At 43.7% G+C, this 22814-nt stretch overlaps 8 non-coding genes across 8 annotated transcripts; 4 read left to right on the plus strand and 4 right to left on the minus strand.

Moving 5' to 3' along the window:
- Positions 1 to 3994: 3994 nt before the first annotated feature.
- TRNAL-UAA (transfer RNA leucine (anticodon UAA)) lies at positions 3995 to 4077 on the plus strand. Its single transcript has one exon. It is a non-coding gene; the product is annotated as a tRNA-Leu (tRNA).
- Positions 4078 to 4371: 294 nt separating this feature from the next.
- TRNAL-UAA (transfer RNA leucine (anticodon UAA)) lies at positions 4372 to 4454 on the minus strand. The gene has a single exon. It is a non-coding gene; the product is annotated as a tRNA-Leu (tRNA).
- A 4832-nt stretch (positions 4455 to 9286) lies between these two features.
- On the plus strand, positions 9287 to 9369 carry TRNAL-UAA (transfer RNA leucine (anticodon UAA)). Its single transcript has one exon. It is a non-coding gene; the product is annotated as a tRNA-Leu (tRNA).
- Positions 9370 to 9663: 294 nt separating this feature from the next.
- On the minus strand, positions 9664 to 9746 carry TRNAL-UAA (transfer RNA leucine (anticodon UAA)). Its single transcript has one exon. It is a non-coding gene; the product is annotated as a tRNA-Leu (tRNA).
- Positions 9747 to 14578: 4832 nt separating this feature from the next.
- On the plus strand, positions 14579 to 14661 carry TRNAL-UAA (transfer RNA leucine (anticodon UAA)). The gene has a single exon. It is a non-coding gene; the product is annotated as a tRNA-Leu (tRNA).
- A 294-nt stretch (positions 14662 to 14955) lies between these two features.
- Positions 14956 to 15038, minus strand: TRNAL-UAA (transfer RNA leucine (anticodon UAA)). The gene has a single exon. It is a non-coding gene; the product is annotated as a tRNA-Leu (tRNA).
- Positions 15039 to 19866: 4828 nt separating this feature from the next.
- On the plus strand, positions 19867 to 19949 carry TRNAL-UAA (transfer RNA leucine (anticodon UAA)). Its single transcript has one exon. It is a non-coding gene; the product is annotated as a tRNA-Leu (tRNA).
- Positions 19950 to 20238: 289 nt separating this feature from the next.
- On the minus strand, positions 20239 to 20321 carry TRNAL-UAA (transfer RNA leucine (anticodon UAA)). Its single transcript has one exon. It is a non-coding gene; the product is annotated as a tRNA-Leu (tRNA).
- Between the last annotated feature and the right edge of the window lie 2493 nt (positions 20322 to 22814).

Below are 22814 nucleotides of genomic sequence, written 5' to 3' on the forward strand. Positions count from 1 at the left end.
TGACTCAGCAGTCCAATCACCATCTCAGAAAACCAAATAATGGGCTCCCGAATCATCAGAAAAAATTTGAACTTGCCATAACCATTCATCCTCAACCGTCAACATGTTAACACCATTATTACTTTGCTGGAAAGAAACCAACATTCTGAAGTCAGCATTGATGACTTCTTTAAGCCGAATTCTGGGATGAGGTAAAACAGCACCTTTGACTGAAAAACCAAGGCACCTACAAAGAGCTCTACCAACTCTCACCACACGGCACGCAAACTTCAAAGAACCCAATAAGGCTTGCACCTGCTGTAACTCCAGCTTATCCGTGGAAACAGCCTCCTCCAACAGAGAAATCAACTTTTGAACTTATCCACCGGAAACCGTACCTCAGATTTCTCTGAGTTCAATATAGCAGGGCCTTCAGTCTTATCCGGAGCCAAAGGTACTTCCATCTCCTCCATACACTTCTGAAATTCAATTAACCCTTTTTTACATTCATTGGACCACTGCAAGCCCATCAGAAAAGAGTCACCTAGGTAGTTCGTGACATGCCCGAGCCCAGTCTTCTGTTGGAAAAACCACTGCAAAAAACAACTACAAGTTTCAAACAGGGAACAAGAAACAGAACAGCCCATTGGCAACATTATATCCACAAATATAGAATCCTCAGATTAAAGACCCAACAATGAAAAATCCTCAGGATGTACCGGCAATAGTCAAAAGACAGATTGAATGTCTAACTTTGCCATTTGTGCCTTCCTTCCACAAGCCCTTACCAACTTAATTGCCTCTTCCACTGATGTGCAATGCACTATGGAGTCTTCATGTGCAATTAAATCATTAACTGACTCCCCTGCAGCCCACGATAGATGATGAATCAATCTAAACTCACCTTGTTGTGTTTTAGGCACAACACCCAGTGGTGAAATTGTTAAGTTATGAATCGGCCAGGTATCCCATGGACCCACCATTCTGCCAGCCTCCAATTCCGTCCTCAATTTCTTTCTCACCACTTCCGGATTCTCAACTGCAGATTTCAAATTTTTTCTCTGTCTTCTATGACCTTGATAACATAGCTTGAAACCCTCAAGAAAACTCTAGTACAGTAACTTGGCCTCCTCACGCCTCGGATAAAACTGCAACCAATAAAACAAAATATCAAATTTATTAGGAGAAGGGCCCTTTTCCCACCATCTGCTGCATCCGACCCCTTCCCCTATCACCACCTCTACCTGCATTAGCCTTCCATCCCCATTGCATCCCTCCAAAACATTGCACCAATGGATGTTTGCCCCTGCAATTGGAGCAATTGTGCATGAACTTGCACTGGAGTCGTGTGCATGACCCTCTGTTGAAGGACCAACAAGATCCATTCTGTGGGAACTGAGCTCTCGTGAAACTACCCACCCTAGATTGGTTGGGATGCCCCTGACAGGGCTTGTAAGGAACCAGAAGACCACTAGCTGTGTGTAACGCTGAGGCATTCTTGGAAGTACACAACCATTGCATCCAAAGCTCATTATAAATATCTCACCATTCTTTATCTGGAAATAATGCCATCTGGGCTCTAAGTTCTTCATTATATCTAAAACATCCAAAACCACCATAGTCTATTTGAGCCCACCTAAAAACTTCCATGTATTGTAATAGAGAAATACAACGCTCTGGATGCCTCTCACAATAAACGCTAGCAATGATTAAGAATACTGACATCCAATTCTCAAGGGTAGTGGGAACTTTCGGCCTCCTAGCTAATTCCCATTCCTCCTCCTTTGACCCTTCCTTAGCCCACACTTCTCTATGTAATAATTTAAAAACATCAACAAACTCACCTTTACAAACGTTTTCCTTCATGCCTTGGGTGAGATGCGCCCCCAAAGGCAAGAACAACCCCATATATGGCAACTTTTTACTTTTTACACTACCCTCACCTGAGTTTCCTTTTTCCTTACCTGGCTCTGCCTTAGAAGCCTCCTCACCACTTGCCTCTGACTTACCATCATTGACTCCGACTTTTTTGTTCACAGCCCCCCCAAATGGACATTGTCTGCATCTTTAACTGCTTCATTATTTGCATCATCTTTCCCACTCAATCTACCCAAACTTCCTTATGCTAACGCAAAAGGGTATTACCCACTGTTACAGACACCAAACACACTACCTTCATGCTTAACTCTTCACACCCCATAGCCACAGCAGCCTGTGTCTCACCTTTTTTGAATGAAACCACTTGCAGGTACCTGATTATTCGTCTTGACTTTCCGATTACGCTGCACCATCAAAGGGGGCAAATCCTGAAACACACCAAAACTCTTTCCTCTGTTAGAACAGCTCACCTAATTTCTTTGCTGCATCTCCTTCCCCGCAGTCTCATCCCCACCCTCACAATTCTCCCCCTCCTTAGTCTCCTGGTCTTCATCGTAATCCATCAATTCATCATGCAAAATGAGCCCCGAAGCCAACGAGACAGCACCTTGGCTGATAGCTGGGATCTTGAAGCCGTGATTGTACCATAAATCAAATGATTCACCAGGCCACTCCCTTGTAATCGGGGTGATCGCTCTGGATGCAACCCTCTCTAATGACCGGCATTTTAAAGGTGCCCAGACCTTTACCGGCGTCTCCGCTGTTGTCTTATTTTTCATGACGTCCTTTGGCATGGCTCGTCCTCCTGAGCTGCGAAGCCCAAAGGAGCTGTCACACCCCAAAAATGCTTCAGCCACCCCAGGGTGTGCTTTCTTAAGCTCACCCCTGACAAAGCTATGCCCATCTTCCTGTAATTGCTGGACTCTATTGAAATTGACCTCACTTGTGTCAAAATTATAAACCACCTGTTGCTCCGAGACAAACACAAAGGGGCAGATTTAAGGAAAGTGGCTCTGCCGGTGCAGCGCCACGTTCCTTGCACCCCTTAACGCCCCTGTACCGCCACCATGTGTGAGCTATATATATAATAATACGGCGCACCATGGCACAGGGTAGGGGCATTAGCGTTATATTTTTTACGCTATTGATGTACTCTGCAAGAGTAGCGCCATCATTTTGGGACTAATCCTGCAGAGTACATAGGGGCCCATTATAAATAATGGTATTCCCCCTTTTAACGCCTCCTCTGAGTAGGCGTTGAAAGTGTAAAACAAATGGCGCAAGGAAATCTCTTAGATTGCCTTGCGCCATTTTTTCGGGCTCCCTAATGGGCGAACGCACACCTTGTATAAATGATGTCTGACCCTTCCCCACCACACCGCTTCCTCTACTGCCAACTCTATGCCTCCCAGCCATTCCCGTGCAGTGCGGCAAACGAAGCGACCCACGCGGAGTCAAGAGTTCGCTCTTGGCTACAACACCAGCCCCAGAGACACCCTCCTCAAAAAGCAACCTGTCAGGTGAGGAACGAGCGTGCCCACTCTCTAACAAGGGAACGCCCCCTTTGCACACATCATGCATATATTATGCATGATGTGGCGCAAAATGTGTTACCAAGTTGGCGCAAACCTAGCTTGCGCCACCTTGTAAATATTTTGCTATGGTAGTGGCCTATGATCTTCACATTTGCGGCAAAATAAATTCTGCAAATGTAGCGCTAAGGGCCGCAAGGGCCTTGTAAATCTGTCCCAAAGTGTTTTAGATTGTGTGAAGTGTAGTTTTGAGTCTTGAAAAGGGGTTAGTGTGATATTTCTTAAGATTAACGTCAATTTGCAGACATATTTAATAGGACATGTGACAAAAACGGTGTGAAAAAAGCGCACCTTTTTTCGTCCTACACGCTGATAATCTTAAACATGTTTGATAGGTATGGTTGTATTTTTTTTTTTATTAAGTACATGCACATTTTATAGAGGAGAGGCATGACATTACCTTGTATTCCTGAAATGTGTTTTGCGTAACCTGATAAAATATATAGATATGAAAATATATATATATATAGAAAGCTCAATGTCACACAGTGAGCACTCTTGATATCTATAATAAGTGCCATGTTGTTGCCCTTTCCTGCACAGGTACCAGGATGGCCGAGTGGTTAAGGCGTTGGACTTAAGATCCAATGGACATGTGTCCACGTGGGTTCAAGCCCCACTCCTGGTAGAGAGATTTTGTAATTCATTATGCACCAAATGGAAAGCATTGAGTCAGGTATCTTAAACAAATAAGTCACCTATAATAAACGAAAAAGCATACTGTAATACAACCTGCAACAAAAGGTTACTAAGTTTCAAAGAGAAATGTACAATACAAGGCGTTTACTTTTTTGGGGGTAGAAAAATACACGTTAATCGATATGAAGATTTTATATGTAGCTCTTATTTTAATATTAATCAGGAGCAACTGAAAAGTGCGTGAAATTGAAATGAACAGTGTCACGGGAGAGAAAAAATGATATACCAGGAGTGGGGCTCGAACCCACGCAGACACATGTCCATTGGATCTTAAGTCCAACACCTTAACCACTCTGCCAACCTGGTCTACATAGTGCAGGTGTGCCTGCAATCATGATATAGTTGTTTTTCAGGAGAAGAATTATCTTTTCAATCAGCCCTCCCAACAGGAAAAGCAGAATTCAAAACCCCCAAAATATCCCTCAGCTTTTGCATGGAAATAGGATGCCATTGATCCAACCTGGATCCATCCTCCATCGCCCAGCCAGCAACAATTCTCCTACACATTTCTCCTTCCATGGTATCATAATCCCAAAAGTACTTACCAAAAAATGTAATACCTGCCATCTTCCCTGTTATAGCCACCACCGCCAATCCTAGGTCAATATGTGTCATAATGAAGCGGACTCCATCCTCCCTCCTATACCGTGACATGTAAGGTCCCTCATACCTCCTCAATGCACCAGACTCAATAAATTCTGCCTAGGCCTTCCCATATGACCTCAAAGTAGATGGAGCAATGGACTGACGAATCAATTGTAACATCCTTAGATTCCCAGCTCCCAAAGGTCCACCGTCAAAGCCGTTTTAAGCAAATCTGCTCCCGGCACCAGTACACCGAATCTCTGCCACTGTGAACGAGATAGCCCATCAGTGATATCATTATTCACACCTGGAACATAGTGACCCTTAAACAAAATATTGAATTTCAGACAATGAAGCAAAAATAAAGGCAACAACTTCAAAACTTTTTCATCTCGAGCCTTCTGTGAATTGACTAAATTAACAACTGTTTGGCTATCCACATTAAAAACCACTCGCCTGTTTGCTAAAAGGTTACCACACAACACTAAAGCAACCATCAAATGGAAAAAAACTCCAGAAACGAAATGCTATGGTGTGCCTCTCTCCAAGAAACCGGCCATGACTCAGCAGTCCAATCACCATCTCAGAAAACCAAATAATGGGCTCCCGAATCATCAGAAAAAATTTGAACTTGCCATAACCATTCATCCTCAACCGTCAACATGTTAACACCATTATTACTTTGCTGGAAAGAAACCAACATTCTGAAGTCAGCATTGATGACTTCTTTAAGCCGAATTCTGGGATGAGGTAAAACAGCACCTTTGACTGAAAAACCAAGGCACCTACAAAGAGCTCTACCAACTCTCACCACACGGCACGCAAACTTCAAAGAACCCAATAAGGCTTGCACCTGCTGTAACTCCAGCTTATCCGTGGAAACAGCCTCCTCCAACAGAGAAATCAACTTTTGAACTTATCCACCGGAAACCGTACCTCAGATTTCTCTGAGTTCAATATAGCAGGGCCTTCAGTCTTATCCGGAGCCAAAGGTACTTCCATCTCCTCCATACACTTCTGAAATTCAATTAACCCTTTTTTACATTCATTGGACCACTGCAAGCCCATCAGAAAAGAGTCACCTAGGTAGTTCGTGACATGCCCGAGCCCAGTCTTCTGTTGGAAAAACCACTGCAAAAAACAACTACAAGTTTCAAACAGGGAACAAGAAACAGAACAGCCCATTGGCAACATTATATCCACAAATATAGAATCCTCAGATTAAAGACCCAACAATGAAAAATCCTCAGGATGTACCGGCAATAGTCAAAAGACAGATTGAATGTCTAACTTTGCCATTTGTGCCTTCCTTCCACAAGCCCTTACCAACTTAATTGCCTCTTCCACTGATGTGCAATGCACTATGGAGTCTTCATGTGCAATTAAATCATTAACTGACTCCCCTGCAGCCCACGATAGATGATGAATCAATCTAAACTCACCTTGTTGTGTTTTAGGCACAACACCCAGTGGTGAAATTGTTAAGTTATGAATCGGCCAGGTATCCCATGGACCCACCATTCTGCCAGCCTCCAATTCCGTCCTCAATTTCTTTCTCACCACTTCCGGATTCTCAACTGCAGATTTCAAATTTTTTCTCTGTCTTCTATGACCTTGATAACATAGCTTGAAACCCTCAAGAAAACTCTAGTACAGTAACTTGGCCTCCTCACGCCTCGGATAAAACTGCAACCAATAAAACAAAATATCAAATTTATTAGGAGAAGGGCCCTTTTCCCACCATCTGCTGCATCCGACCCCTTCCCCTATCACCACCTCTACCTGCATTAGCCTTCCATCCCCATTGCATCCCTCCAAAACATTGCACCAATGGATGTTTGCCCCTGCAATTGGAGCAATTGTGCATGAACTTGCACTGGAGTCGTGTGCATGACCCTCTGTTGAAGGACCAACAAGATCCATTCTGTGGGAACTGAGCTCTCGTGAAACTACCCACCCTAGATTGGTTGGGATGCCCCTGACAGGGCTTGTAAGGAACCAGAAGACCACTAGCTGTGTGTAACGCTGAGGCATTCTTGGAAGTACACAACCATTGCATCCAAAGCTCATTATAAATATCTCACCATTCTTTATCTGGAAATAATGCCATCTGGGCTCTAAGTTCTTCATTATATCTAAAACATCCAAAACCACCATAGTCTATTTGAGCCCACCTAAAAACTTCCATGTATTGTAATAGAGAAATACAACGCTCTGGATGCCTCTCACAATAAACGCTAGCAATGATTAAGAATACTGACATCCAATTCTCAAGGGTAGTGGGAACTTTCGGCCTCCTAGCTAATTCCCATTCCTCCTCCTTTGACCCTTCCTTAGCCCACACTTCTCTATGTAATAATTTAAAAACATCAACAAACTCACCTTTACAAACGTTTTCCTTCATGCCTTGGGTGAGATGCGCCCCCAAAGGCAAGAACAACCCCATATATGGCAACTTTTTACTTTTTACACTACCCTCACCTGAGTTTCCTTTTTCCTTACCTGGCTCTGCCTTAGAAGCCTCCTCACCACTTGCCTCTGACTTACCATCATTGACTCCGACTTTTTTGTTCACAGCCCCCCCAAATGGACATTGTCTGCATCTTTAACTGCTTCATTATTTGCATCATCTTTCCCACTCAATCTACCCAAACTTCCTTATGCTAACGCAAAAGGGTATTACCCACTGTTACAGACACCAAACACACTACCTTCATGCTTAACTCTTCACACCCCATAGCCACAGCAGCCTGTGTCTCACCTTTTTTGAATGAAACCACTTGCAGGTACCTGATTATTCGTCTTGACTTTCCGATTACGCTGCACCATCAAAGGGGGCAAATCCTGAAACACACCAAAACTCTTTCCTCTGTTAGAACAGCTCACCTAATTTCTTTGCTGCATCTCCTTCCCCGCAGTCTCATCCCCACCCTCACAATTCTCCCCCTCCTTAGTCTCCTGGTCTTCATCGTAATCCATCAATTCATCATGCAAAATGAGCCCCGAAGCCAACGAGACAGCACCTTGGCTGATAGCTGGGATCTTGAAGCCGTGATTGTACCATAAATCAAATGATTCACCAGGCCACTCCCTTGTAATCGGGGTGATCGCTCTGGATGCAACCCTCTCTAATGACCGGCATTTTAAAGGTGCCCAGACCTTTACCGGCGTCTCCGCTGTTGTCTTATTTTTCATGACGTCCTTTGGCATGGCTCGTCCTCCTGAGCTGCGAAGCCCAAAGGAGCTGTCACACCCCAAAAATGCTTCAGCCACCCCAGGGTGTGCTTTCTTAAGCTCACCCCTGACAAAGCTATGCCCATCTTCCTGTAATTGCTGGACTCTATTGAAATTGACCTCACTTGTGTCAAAATTATAAACCACCTGTTGCTCCGAGACAAACACAAAGGGGCAGATTTAAGGAAAGTGGCTCTGCCGGTGCAGCGCCACGTTCCTTGCACCCCTTAACGCCCCTGTACCGCCACCATGTGTGAGCTATATATATAATAATACGGCGCACCATGGCACAGGGTAGGGGCATTAGCGTTATATTTTTTACGCTATTGATGTACTCTGCAAGAGTAGCGCCATCATTTTGGGACTAATCCTGCAGAGTACATAGGGGCCCATTATAAATAATGGTATTCCCCCTTTTAACGCCTCCTCTGAGTAGGCGTTGAAAGTGTAAAACAAATGGCGCAAGGAAATCTCTTAGATTGCCTTGCGCCATTTTTTCGGGCTCCCTAATGGGCGAACGCACACCTTGTATAAATTATGTCTGACCCTTCCCCACCACACCGCTTCCTCTACTGCCAACTCTATGCCTCCCAGCCATTCCCGTGCAGTGCGGCAAACGAAGCGACCCACGCGGAGTCAAGAGTTCGCTCTTGGCTACAACACCAGCCCCAGAGACACCCTCCTCAAAAAGCAACCTGTCAGGTGAGGAACGAGCGTGCCCACTCTCTAACAAGGGAACGCCCCCTTTGCACACATCATGCATATATTATGCATGATGTGGCGCAAAATGTGTTACCAAGTTGGCGCAAACCTAGCTTGCGCCACCTTGTAAATATTTTGCTATGGTAGTGGCCTATGATCTTCACATTTGCGGCAAAATAAATTCTGCAAATGTAGCGCTAAGGGCCGCAAGGGCCTTGTAAATCTGTCCCAAAGTGTTTTAGATTGTGTGAAGTGTAGTTTTGAGTCTTGAAAAGGGGTTAGTGTGATATTTCTTAAGATTAACGTCAATTTGCAGACATATTTAATAGGACATGTGACAAAAACGGTGTGAAAAAAGCGCACCTTTTTTCGTCCTACACGCTGATAATCTTAAACATGTTTGATAGGTATGGTTGTATTTTTTTTTTTATTAAGTACATGCACATTTTATAGAGGAGAGGCATGACATTACCTTGTATTCCTGAAATGTGTTTTGCGTAACCTGATAAAATATATAGATATGAAAATATATATATATATAGAAAGCTCAATGTCACACAGTGAGCACTCTTGATATCTATAATAAGTGCCATGTTGTTGCCCTTTCCTGCACAGGTACCAGGATGGCCGAGTGGTTAAGGCGTTGGACTTAAGATCCAATGGACATGTGTCCACGTGGGTTCAAGCCCCACTCCTGGTAGAGAGATTTTGTAATTCATTATGCACCAAATGGAAAGCATTGAGTCAGGTATCTTAAACAAATAAGTCACCTATAATAAACGAAAAAGCATACTGTAATACAACCTGCAACAAAAGGTTACTAAGTTTCAAAGAGAAATGTACAATACAAGGCGTTTACTTTTTTGGGGGTAGAAAAATACACGTTAATCGATATGAAGATTTTATATGTAGCTCTTATTTTAATATTAATCAGGAGCAACTGAAAAGTGCGTGAAATTGAAATGAACAGTGTCACGGGAGAGAAAAAATGATATACCAGGAGTGGGGCTCGAACCCACGCAGACACATGTCCATTGGATCTTAAGTCCAACACCTTAACCACTCTGCCAACCTGGTCTACATAGTGCAGGTGTGCCTGCAATCATGATATAGTTGTTTTTCAGGAGAAGAATTATCTTTTCAATCAGCCCTCCCAACAGGAAAAGCAGAATTCAAAACCCCCAAAATATCCCTCAGCTTTTGCATGGAAATAGGATGCCATTGATCCAACCTGGATCCATCCTCCATCGCCCAGCCAGCAACAATTCTCCTACACATTTCTCCTTCCATGGTATCATAATCCCAAAAGTACTTACCAAAAAATGTAATACCTGCCATCTTCCCTGTTATAGCCACCACCGCCAATCCTAGGTCAATATGTGTCATAATGAAGCGGACTCCATCCTCCCTCCTATACCGTGACATGTAAGGTCCCTCATACCTCCTCAATGCACCAGACTCAATAAATTCTGCCTAGGCCTTGCCATATGACCTCAAAGTAGATGGAGCAATGGACTGACGAATCAATTGTAACATCCTTAGATTCCCAGCTCCCAAAGGTCCACCGTCAAAGCCGTTTTAAGCAAATCTGCTCCCGGCACCAGTACACCGAATCTCTGCCACTGTGAACGAGATAGCCCATCAGTGATATCATTATTCACACCTGGAACATACTGACCCTTAAACAAAATATTGAATTTCAGACAATGAAGCAAAAATAAAGGCAACAACTTCAAAACTTTTTCATCTCGAGCCTTCTGTGAATTGACTAAATTAACAACTGTTTGGCTATCCACATTAAAAACCACTCGCCTGTTTGCTAAAAGGTTACCACACAACACTAAAGCAACCATCAAATGGAAAAAAACTCCAGAAACGAAATGCTATGGTGTGCCTCTCTCCAAGAATCCGGCCATGACTCAGCAGTCCAATCACCATCTCAGAAAACCAAACCATGGGCTCCCGAATCATCAGAAAAAATTTGAACTTGCCATAACCATTCATCCTCAACCGTCAACATGTTAACACCATTATTACTTTGCTGGAAAGAAACCAACATTCTGAAGTCAGCATTGATGACTTCTTTAAGCCGAATTCTGGGATGAGGTAAAACAGCACCTTTGACTGAAAAACCAAGGCACCTACAAAGAGCTCTACCAACTCTCACCACACGGCACGCAAACTTCAAAGAACCCAATAAGGCTTGCACCTGCTGTAACTCCAGCTTATCCGTGGAAACAGCCTCCTCCAACAGAGAAATCAACTTTTGAACTTATCCACCGGAAACCGTACCTCAGATTTCTCTGAGTTCAATATAGCAGGGCCTTCAGTCTTATCCGGAGCCAAAGGTACTTCCATCTCCTCCATACACTTCTGAAATTCAATTAACCCTTTTTTACATTCATTGGACCACTGCAAGCCCATCAGAAAAGAGTCACCTAGGTAGTTCGTGACATGCCCGAGCCCAGTCTTCTGTTGGAAAAACCACTGCAAAAAACAACTACAAGTTTCAAACAGGGAACAAGAAACAGAACAGCCCATTGGCAACATTATATCCACAAATATAGAATCCTCAGATTAAAGACCCAACAATGAAAAATCCTCAGGATTTACCGACAATAGTCAAAAGACAGATTGAATGTCTAACTTTGCCATTTGTGCCTTCCTTCCACAAGCCCTTACCAACTTAATTGCCTCTTCCACTGATGTGCAATGCACTATGGAGTCTTCATGTGCAATTAAATCATTAACTGACTCCCCTGCAGCCCACGATAGATGATGAATCAATCTAAACTCACCTTGTTGTGTTTTAGGCACAACACCCAGTGGTGAAATTGTTAAGTTATGAATCGGCCAGGTATCCCATGGACCCACCATTCTGCCAGCCTCCAATTCCGTCCTCAATTTCTTTCTCACCACTTCCGGATTCTCAACTGCAGATTTCACATTTTTTCTCTGTCTTCTATGACCTTGATAACATAGCTTGAAACCCTCAAGAAAACTCTAGTACAGTAACTTGGCCTCCTCACGCCTCGGATAAAACTGCAACCAATAAAACAAAATATCAAATTTATTAGGAGAAGGGCCCTTTTCCCACCATCTGCTGCATCCGACCCCTTCCCCTATCACCACCTCTACCTGCATTAGCCTTCCATCCCCATTGCATCCCTCCAAAACATTGCACCAATGGATGTTTGCCCCTGCAATTGGAGCAATTGTGCATGCACTTGCACTGGAGTCGTGTGCATGACCCTCTGTTGAAGGACCAACAAGATCCATTCTGTGGGAACTGAGCTCTCGTGAAACTACCCACCCTAGATTGGTTGGGATGCCCCTGACAGGGCTTGTAAGGAACCAGAAGACCACTAGCTGTGTGTAACGCTGAGGCATTCTTGGAAGTACACAACCATTGCATCCAAAGCTCATTATAAATATCTCACCATTCTTTATCTGGAAATAATGCCATCTGGGCTCTAAGTTCTTCATTATATCTAAAACATCCAAAACCACCATAGTCTATTTGAGCCCACCTAAAAACTTCCATGTATTGTAATAGAGAAATACAACGCTCCGGATGCCTCTCACAATAAACGCTAGCAATGATTAAGAATACTGACATCCAATTCTCAAGGGTAGTGGGAACTTTCGGCCTCCTAGCTAATTCCCATTCCTCCTCCTTTGACCCTTCCTTAGCCCACACTTCTCTATGTAATAATTTAAAAACATCAACAAACTCACCTTTACAAACGTTTTTCTTCATGCCTTGGGTGAGATGCGCCCACAAAGGCAAGAACAACCCCATATATGGCATCTTTTTACTTTTTACACTACCCTCACCTGAGTTTCCTTTTTCCTTACCTGGCTCTGCCTTAGAAGCCTCCTCACCACTTGCCTCTGACTTACCATCATTGACTCCGACTTTTTTGTTCACAGCCCCCCCAAATGGACATTGTCTGCATCTTTAACTGCTTCATTATTTGCATCATCTTTCCCACTCAATCTACCCAAACTTCCTTATGCTAACGCAAAAGGGTATTACCCACTGTTACAGACACCAAACACACTACCTTCATGCTTAACTCTTCACACCCCATAGCCACAGCAGCCTGTGTCTCACCTTTTTTGAATGAAACCACTTGCAGGTACCTGATTATTCGTCTTGACTTTCCGATTACGCTGCACCATCAAAGGGGGCAAATCCTGAAACACACCAAAACTCTTTCCTCTGTTAGAACAGCTCACCTAATTTCTTTGCTGCATCTCCTTCCCCGCAGTCTCATCCCCACCCTCACAATTCTCCCCCTCCTTAGTCTCCTGGTCTTCATCGTAATCCATCAATTCATCATGCAAAATGAGCCCCGAAGCCAACGAGACAGCACCTTGGCTGATAGCTGGGATCTTGAAGCCGTGATTGTACCATAAATCAAATGATTCTCCAGGCCACTCCCTTGTAATCGGGGTGATCGCTCTGGATGCAACCCTCTCTTATGACCGGCATTTTAAAGGTGCCCAGACCTTTACCGGCGTCTCCGCTGTTGTCTTATTTTTCATGACGTCCTTTGGCATGGCTTGTCCTCCTGAGCTGCGAAGCCCAAAGGAGCTGTCACACCCCAAAAATGCTTCAGCCACCCCAGGGTGTGCTTTCTTAAGCTCACCCCTGACAAAGCTATGCCCATCTTCCTGTAATTGCTGGACTCTATTGAAATTGACCTCACTTGTGTCAAAATTATAAACCACCTGTTGCTCCGAGACAAACACAAAGGGGCAGATTTAAGGAAAGTGGCTCTGCCGGTGCAGCGCCACGTTCCTTGCACCCCTTAACGCCCTTGTACCGCCACCATGTGTGAGCTATATATATAATAATACGGCGCACCATGGCACAGGGTAGGGGCATTAGCGTTATATTTTTTACGCTATTGATGTACTCTGCAAGAGTAGCGCCATCATTTTGGGACTAATCCTGCAGAGTACATAGGGGCCCATTATAAATAATGGTATTCCCCCTTTTAACGCCTCCTCTGAGTAGGCGTTGAAAGTGTAAAACAAATGGCGCAAGGAAATCTCTTAGATTGCCTTGCGCCATTTTTTCGGGCTCCCTAATGGGCGAACGCACACCTTGTATAAATTATGCCTGACCCTTCCCCACCACACCGCTTCCTCTACTGCCAACTCTATGCCTCCCAGCCATTCCCGTGCAGTGCGGCAAACGAAGCGACCCACGCGGAGTCAAGAGTTCGCTCTTGGCTACAACACCAGCCCCAGAGACACCCTCCTCAAAAAGCAACCTGTCAGGTGAGGAACGAGCGTGCCCACTCTCTAACAAGGGAACGCCCCCTTTGCACACATCATGCATATATTATGCATGATGTGGCGCAAAATGTGTTACCAAGTTGGCGCAAACCTAGCTTGCGCCACCTTGTAAATATTTTGCTATGGTAGTGGCCTATGATCTTCACATTTGCGGCAAAATAAATTCTGCAAATGTAGCGCTAAGGGCCGCAAGGGCCTTGTAAATCTGTCCCAAAGTGTTTTAGATTGTGTGAAGTGTAGTTTTGAGTCTTGAAAAGGGGTTAGTGTGATATTTCTTAAGATTAACGTCAATTTGCAGACATATTTAATAGGACATGTGACAAAAACGGTGTGAAAAAAGCACACCTTTTTTCGTCCTACACGCTGATAATCTTAAACATGTTTGATAGGTATGGTTGTATTTTTTTTTTTATTAAGTACATGCACATTTTATAGAGGAGAGGCATGACATTACCTTGTATTCCTGAAATGTGTTTTGCGTAACCTGATAAAATATATAGATATGAAAATATATATATATATAGAAAGCTCAATGTCACACAGTGAGCACTCTTGATATCTATAATAAGTGCCATGTTGTTGCCCTTTCCTGCACAGGTACCAGGATGGCCGAGTGGTTAAGGCGTTGGACTTAAGATCCAATGGACATGTGTCCACGTGGGTTCAAGCCCCACTCCTGGTAGAGAGATTTTGTAATTCATTATGCACCAAATGGAAAGCATTAAGTCAGGTATCATAAACAAATAAGTCACCTATAATAAACGAAAAAGCATACTGTAATACAACCTGCAACAAAAGGTTACTAAGTTTCAAAGAGAAATGTACAATACAAGGCGTTTTCTTTTTTGGGGGTAGAAAAATACACGTTAATCGATATGAAGATTTTATATGTAGCTCTTATTTTAATATTAATCAGGAGCAACTGAAAAGTGCGTGAAATTGAAATGAACAGTGTCACGGGAGAGAAAAAATGATATACCAGGAGTGGGGCTCGAACCCACGCAGACACATGTCCATTGGATCTTAAGTCCAACACCTTAACCACTCGGCCACCCTGGTCTACATACTGCAGGTGTGCCTGCAATCATGATATAGTTGTTTTTCAGGAGAAGAATCATCTATACTATCAGCCCTCCCAACAGGAAAAGCAGAATTCAAAACCCCCAAAATATCCCTCAGCTTTTGCATGGAAATAGGATGCCATTGATCCAACCTGGATCCATCCTCCATCGCCCAGCCAGCAACAATTCTCCTACACATTTCTCCTTCCATGGTATCATAATCCCAAAAGTACTGACCAAAAAATGTAATACCTGCCATCTTCCCTGTTATAGCCACCACCGCCAATCCTAGGTCAATATGTGTCATAATGAAGCGGACTCCATCCTCCCTCCTATACCGTGACTTGTAAGGTCCCTCATACCTCCTCAGTGCACCAGACTCAATAAATTCTGCCTAGGCCTTGCCATATGACCTCAAAGTAGATGGAGCAATGGACTGACGAATCAATTGTAACATCCTTAGATTCCCAGCTACCAAAGGTCCACCGTCAAAGCCGTTTTAAGCAAATCTGCTCCCGGCACCAGTACACCGAATCTCTGCCACTGTGAACGAGATAGCCCATCAGTGATATCATTATTCACACCTGGAACATACTGACCCTTAAACAAAATATTGAATTTCAGACAATGAAGCAAAAATAAACGCAACAACTTCAAAACTTTTTCATCTCGAGCCTTCTGTGAATTGACTAAATTAACAACTGTTTGGCTATCCACATTAAAAACCACTCTCCTGTTTGCTAAAAGGTTACCACACAACACTAAAGCAACCATCAAATGGAAAAAAACTCCAGAAACGAAATGCTATGGTGTGCCTCTCTCCAAGAATCCGGCCATGACTCAGCAGTCCAATCACCATCTCAGAAAACCAAACTATGGGCTCCCGAATCATCAGAAAAAATTTGAACTTGCCATAACCATTCATCCTCAACCGTCAACATGTTAACACCATTATTACTTTGCTGGAAAGAAACCAACATTCTGAAGTCAGCATTGATGACCTCTTTAAGCCGAATTCTGGGATGAGGTAAAACAGCACCTTTGACTGAAAAACCAAGGCACCTACAAAGAGCTCTACCAACTCTCACCACACGGCACGCAAACTTCAAAGAACCCAATAAGGCTTGCACCTGCTGTAACTCCAGCTTATCCGTGGAAACAGCCTCCTCCACCAGAGAAATCAACTTTTGCACTTATTCACCGGAAACCGTACCTCAGATTTCTCTGAGTTCAATATAGCAGGGCCTTCAGTCTTATCCGGAGCCAAAGGTACTTCCATCTCCTCCATACACTTCTGAAATTCAATTAACCCTTTTTTACATTCATTGGATCACTGCAAGCCCATCAGAAAAGAGTCACCTAGGTAGTTCGTGACATGCCCGAGCCCAGTCTTCTGTTGGAAAAACCACTGCAAAAAACAACTACAAGTTTCAAACAGGGAACAAGAAACAGAACAGCCCATTGGCAACATTATATCCACAAATATAGAATCCTCAGATTAAAGACCCAACAATGAAAAATCCTCAGGATGTACCGGCAATAGTCAAAAGACAGATTGAATGTCTAACTTTGCCATTTGTGCCTTCCTTCCACAAGCCCTTACCAACTTAATTGCCTCTTCCACTGATGTGCAATGCACTATGGAGTCTTCATGTGCAATTAAATCATTAACTGACTCCCCTGCAGCCCACGATAGATGATGAATCAATCTAAACTCACCTTGTTGTGTTTTAGGCACAACACCCAGTGGTGAAATTGTTAAGTTATGAATCGGCCAGGTATCCCATAGACCCACCATTCTGCCAGCCTCCAATTCCGTCCTCAAATTCTTTCTCACCACTTCCGGATTCTCAACTGCAGATTTCAAATTTTTTCTCTGTCTTCTATTACCTTGATAACATAGCTTGAAACCCTCAAGAAAACTCTAGTACAGTAACTTGGCCTCCTCACGCCTCGGATAAAACTGCAACCAATAAAACAAAATATCAAATTTATTAGGAGAAGGGCCCTTTTCCCACCATCTGCTGCATCCGACCCCTTACCCTATCACCACCTCTACCTGCATTAGCCTTCCATCCCCATTGCATCCCTCCAAAACATTGCACCAATGGATGTTTGCCCCTGCAATTGGAGCAATTGTGCATGAACTTGCACTGGAGTCGTGTGCATGACCCTCTGTTGAAGGACCAACAAGATCCATTCTGTGGGAACTGAGCTCTCGTGAAACTACCCACCCTAGATTGGTTGGGATGCCCCTGACAGGGCTTGTAAGGAACCAGAAGACCACTAGCTGTGTGTAACGCTGAGGCATTCTTGGAAGTACACAACCATTGCATCCAAAGCTCATTATAAATATCTCACCATTCTTTAGCTGGAAATAATGCCATATGGGCTCTAAGTTCTTCATTATATCTAAAACATCCAAAACCACCATAGTCTATTTGAGCCCACCTAAAAACGTCCATGTATTTTAATAGAGAAATACAACGCTCCGGATGCCTCTCACAATAAACGCTAGCAATGATTAAGAATACTGACATCCAATTCTCAAGGGTAGTGGGAACTTTCGGCCTCCTAGCTAATTCCCATTCCTCCTCCTTTGACCCTTCCTTAGCCCACACTTCTCTATGTAATAATTAAAAAACATCAACAAACTCACCTTTACAAATGTTCTCCTTCATGGCTTGGGTGAGATGCGCCCCCAAAGGCAAGAACAACCCCATATATGGCAACTTTTTACTTTTTACACTACCCTCACACGAGTTTCCTTTTTCCTTACCTGGCTCTGCCTTAGAAGCCTCCTCACCACTTGCCTCTGACTTACCATCATTGACTCCGACTTTTTTGTTCACAGCCCCCCCAAATGGACATTGTCTGCATCTTTAACTGCTTCATTATTTGCATCATCTTTCCCACTCAATCTACCCAAACTTCCTTATGCTAACGCAAAAGGGTATTACCCACTGTTACAGACACCAAACACACTACCTTCATGCTTAACTCTTCACACCCCATAGCCACAGCAGCCTGTGTCTCACCTTTTTTGAATGAAACCACTTGCAGGTACCTGATTATTCGTCTTGACTTTCCGATTACGCTGCACCATCAAAGGGGGCAAATCCTGAAATACACCAAAACTCTTTCCTCTGTTAGAACAGCTCACCTAATTTCTTTGCTGCATCTCCTTCCCCGCAGTCTCATCCCCACGCTCACAATTCACCCCCTCCTTAGTCTCCTGGTCGTCATCGTAATCCATCAATTCATCATGCAAAATGAGCCCCAAAGCCAACGAGACAGCACCTTGGCTGATAGCTGGGATCTTGAAGCCGTGATTGTACCATAAATCAAATGATTCACCAGGCCACTCCCTTGTAGTCGGGTTGATCGCTCTGGATGCAACCCTCTCTTATGACCGGCATTTTAAAGGTGCCCAGACCTTTACCGGCGTCTCCGCTGTTGTCTTATTTTTCATGACGTCCTTTGGCATGGCTCGTCCTCCTGAGCTGCGAAGCCCAAAGGAGCTGTCACACCCCAAAAATGATTCAGCCGCCCCAGGGTGTGCTTTCTTAAGCTCACCCCTGACAAAGCTATGCCCATCTTCCTGTAATTGCTGGACTCTATTGAAATTGACCTCACTTGTGTCAAAATTATAAACCACCTGTTGCTCCGAGACAAACACAAAGGGGCAGATTTAAGGAAAGTGGCTCTGCCGGTGCAGCGCCACGTTCCTTGCACCCCTTATCGCCCCTGTACCGCCACCATGTGTGAGCTATATATATAATAATACGGCGCACCATGGCACAGGGTAGGGGCATTAGCGTTATATTTTTTACGCTATTGATGTACTCTGCAAGAGTAGCGCCATCATTTTGGGACTAATCCTGCAGAGTACATAGGGGCCCATTATAAATAATGGTATTCCCCCTTTTAACGCCTCCTCTGAGTAGGCGTTGAAAGTGTAAAACAAATGGCGCAAGGAAATCTCTTAGATTGCCTTGCGCCATTTTTTCGGGCTCCCTAATGGGCGAATGCCCACCTTGTATAAATTATGCCTGACCCTTCCCCACCACACCGCTTCCTCTACTGCCAACTCTATGCCTCCCAGCCATTCCCGTGCAGTGCGGCAAACGAAGCGACCCACGCGGAGTCAAGAGTTCGCTCTTGGCTACAACACCAGCCCCAGAGACACCCTCCTCAAAAAGCAACCTGTCAGGTGAGGAACGAGCGTGCCCAATCTCTAACAAGGGAAAGCCGCCTTTGCACACATCATGCATATATTATGCATGATGTGGCGCAAAGTGTTAACAAGTTGGCGCAAACCTAGCTTGCGCCACCTTGTAAATATTTTGCTATGGTAGTGGCCTATGATCTTCACATTTGCGGCAAAATAAATTCTGCAAATGTAGCGCTAAGGGCCGCAAGGGCCTTGTAAATCTGTCCCAAAGTGTTTTAGATTGTGTGAAGTGTAGTTTTGAGTCTTGAAAAGGGGTTAGTGTGATATTTCTTAAGATTAACGTCAATTTGCAGACATATTTAATAGGACATGTGACAAAAACGGTGTGAAAAAAGCGCACCTTTTTTCGTCCTACACGCTGATAATCTTAACCATGTTTGATAGGTATGGTTGTATTTTTTTTTTTATTAAGTACATGCACGTTTTATAGAGGAGAGGCATGACATTACCTTGTATTCCTGAAATGTGTTTTGCGTAACCTGATAAAATATATAGATATGAAAATATATATATATAGAAAGCTCAATGTCACACAGTGAGCACTCTTGATATCTATAATAAGTGCCATGTTGTTGCCCTTTCCTGCACAGGTACCAGGATGGCCGAGTGGTTAAGGCGTTGGACTTAAGCTACAATGGACATGTGTCCACGTGGGTTCAAGCCCCACTCCTGGTAGAGAGATTTTGTAATTCCTTATGCACCAAATGGAAAGCATTAAGTCAGGTATCATAAACAAATAAGTCACCTATAATAAACGAAAAAGCATACTGTAATACAACCTGCAGCAAAAGGTTACTAAGTTTCAAAGAGAAATGTACAATACAAGGCGTTTACTTTTTTGGGGGTAGAAAAATACACGTTAATCGATATGAAGATATGTAGCTCTTATTTTAATAATAATCAGGAGCAACTGAAAAGTGCGTGAAATTGAAATGAACAGTGTCACGGGAGAGAAAAAATGATATACCAGGAGTGGGGCTCGAACCCACGCAGACACATGTCCATTGGATCTTAAGTCAAACGCCTTAACCACTCAGCCACCCTGGTCTACATAGTGCAGGTGTGCCTGCAATCATGATATAGTTGTTTTTCAGGAGAAGAATCATCTATACTATCAGCCCTCCCAACAGGAAAAGCAGAATTCAAAACCCCCAAAATATCCCTCAGCTTTTGCATGGAAATAGGATGCCATTGATCCAACCTGGATCCATCCTCCATCGCCCAGCCAGCAACAATTCTCCTACACATTTCTCCTTCCATGGTATCATAATCCCAAAAGTACTGACCAAAAAATGTAATACCTGCCATCTTCCCTGTTATAGCCATAACCGCCAATCCTAGGTCAATATGTGTCATAATGAAGCGGACTCCATCCTCCCTCCTATACCGTGACATGTAAGGTCCCTCATACCTCCTCAATGCACCAGACTCAATAAATTCTGCCTAGGCCTTGCCATATGACCTCAAAGTAGATGGAGCAATGGACTGACGAATCAATTGTAACATCCTTAGATTCCCAGCTCCCAAAGGTCCACCGTCAAAGCCGTTTTAAGCAAATCTGCTCCCGGCACCAGTACACCGAATCTCTGCCACTGTGAACGAGATAGCCCATCAGTGATATCATTATTCACACCTGGAACATACTGACCCTTAAACAAAATATTGAATTTCAGACAATGAAGCAAAAATAAACGCAACAACTTCAAAACTTTTTCATCTCGAGCCTTCTGTGAATTGACTAAATTAACAACTGTTTGGCTATCCACATTAAAAACCACTCGCCTGTTTGCTAAAAGGTTACCACACAAGACTAAAGCAACCATCAAATGGAAAAAAACTCCAGAAACGAAATGCTATGGTGTGCCTCTCTCCAAGAATCCGGCCATGACTCAGCAGTCCAATCACCATCTCAGAAAACCAAACCATGGGCTCCTGAATCATCTGAAAAAATTTGAACTTGCCATTACCATTCATCCTCAACCGTCAACATGTTAACACCATTATTACTTTGCTGGAAAGAAACCAACATTCTGAAGTCAGCATTGATGACCTCTTTAAGCCGAATTCTGGGATGAGGTAAAACAGCACCTTTGACTGAAAAACCAAGGCACCTACAAAGAGCTCTACCAACTCTCACCACACAGCACGCAAACTTCCAAGAACCCAATAAGGCTTGCACCTGCTGTAACTCCAGCTTATCCGTGGAAACAGCCTCCTCCAACAGAGAAATCAACTTTTGCACTTATCCACCGGAAACCGTACCTCAGATTTCTCTGAGTTCAATATAGCAGGGCCTTCAGTCTTATCCGGAGCCAAAGGTACTTCCATCTCCTCCATACACTTCTGAAATTCAATTAACCCTTTTTTACATTCATTGGATCACTGCAAGCCCATCAGAAAAGAGTCACCGAGGTAGTTCGTGACATGCCCGAGCCCAGTCTTCTGTTGGAAAAACCACTGCAAAAAACAACTACAAGTTTCAAACAGGGAACAAGAAACAGAACAGCCCATTGGCAACATTATATCCACAAATATAGAATCCTCAGATTAAAGACCCAACAATGAAAAATCCTCAGGATGTACCGGCAATAGTCAAAAGACAGATTGAATGTCTAACTTTGCCATTTGTGCCTTCCTTCCACAAGCCCTTACCAACTTAATTGCCTCTTCCACTGATGTGCAATGCACTATGGAGTCTTCATGTGCAATTAAATCATTAACTGACTCCCCTGCAGCCCACGATAGATGATGAATCAATCTAAACTCACCTTGTTGTGTTTTAGGCACAACACCCAGTGGTGAAATTGTTAAGTTATGAATCGGCCAGGTATCCCATAGACCCACCATTCTGCCAGCCTCCAATTCCGTCCTCAATTTCTTTCTCACCACTTCCGGATTCTCAACTGCAGATTTCAAATTTTTTCTCTGTCTTCTATGACCTTGATAACATAGCTTGAAACCCTCAAGAAAACTCTAGTACAGTAACTTGGCCTCCTCACGCCTCGGATAAAACTGCAACCAATAAAACAAAATATCAAATTTATTAGGAGAAGGGCCCTTTTCCCACCATCTGCTGCATCCGACCCCTTCCCCTATCACCACCTCTACCTGCATTAGCCTTCCATCCCCATTGCATCCCTCCAAAACATTGCACCAATGGATGTTTGCCCCTGCAATTGGAGCAATTGTGCATGAACTTGCACTGGAGTTGTGTGCATGACCCTCTGTTGAAGGACCAACAAGATCCATTCTGTGGGAACTGAGCTCTCGTGAAACTACCCACCCTAGATTGGTTGGGATGCCCCTGACAGGGCTTGTAAGGAACCAGAAGACCACTAGCTGTGTGTAACGCTGAGGCATTCTTGGAAGTACACAACCATTGCATCCAAAGCTCATTATAAATATCTCACCATTCTTTATCTGGAAATAATGCCATCTGGGCTCTAAGTTCTTCATTATATCTAAAACATCCAAAACCACCATAGTCTATTTGAGCCCACCTAAAAACGTCCATGTATTTTAATAGAGAAATACAATGCT

Source organism: Pleurodeles waltl, chromosome 5 (genome assembly GCF_031143425.1).
Source record: "Pleurodeles waltl isolate 20211129_DDA chromosome 5, aPleWal1.hap1.20221129, whole genome shotgun sequence".
In the NCBI taxonomy this organism is placed as follows: domain Eukaryota; kingdom Metazoa; phylum Chordata; class Amphibia; order Caudata; family Salamandridae; genus Pleurodeles; species Pleurodeles waltl.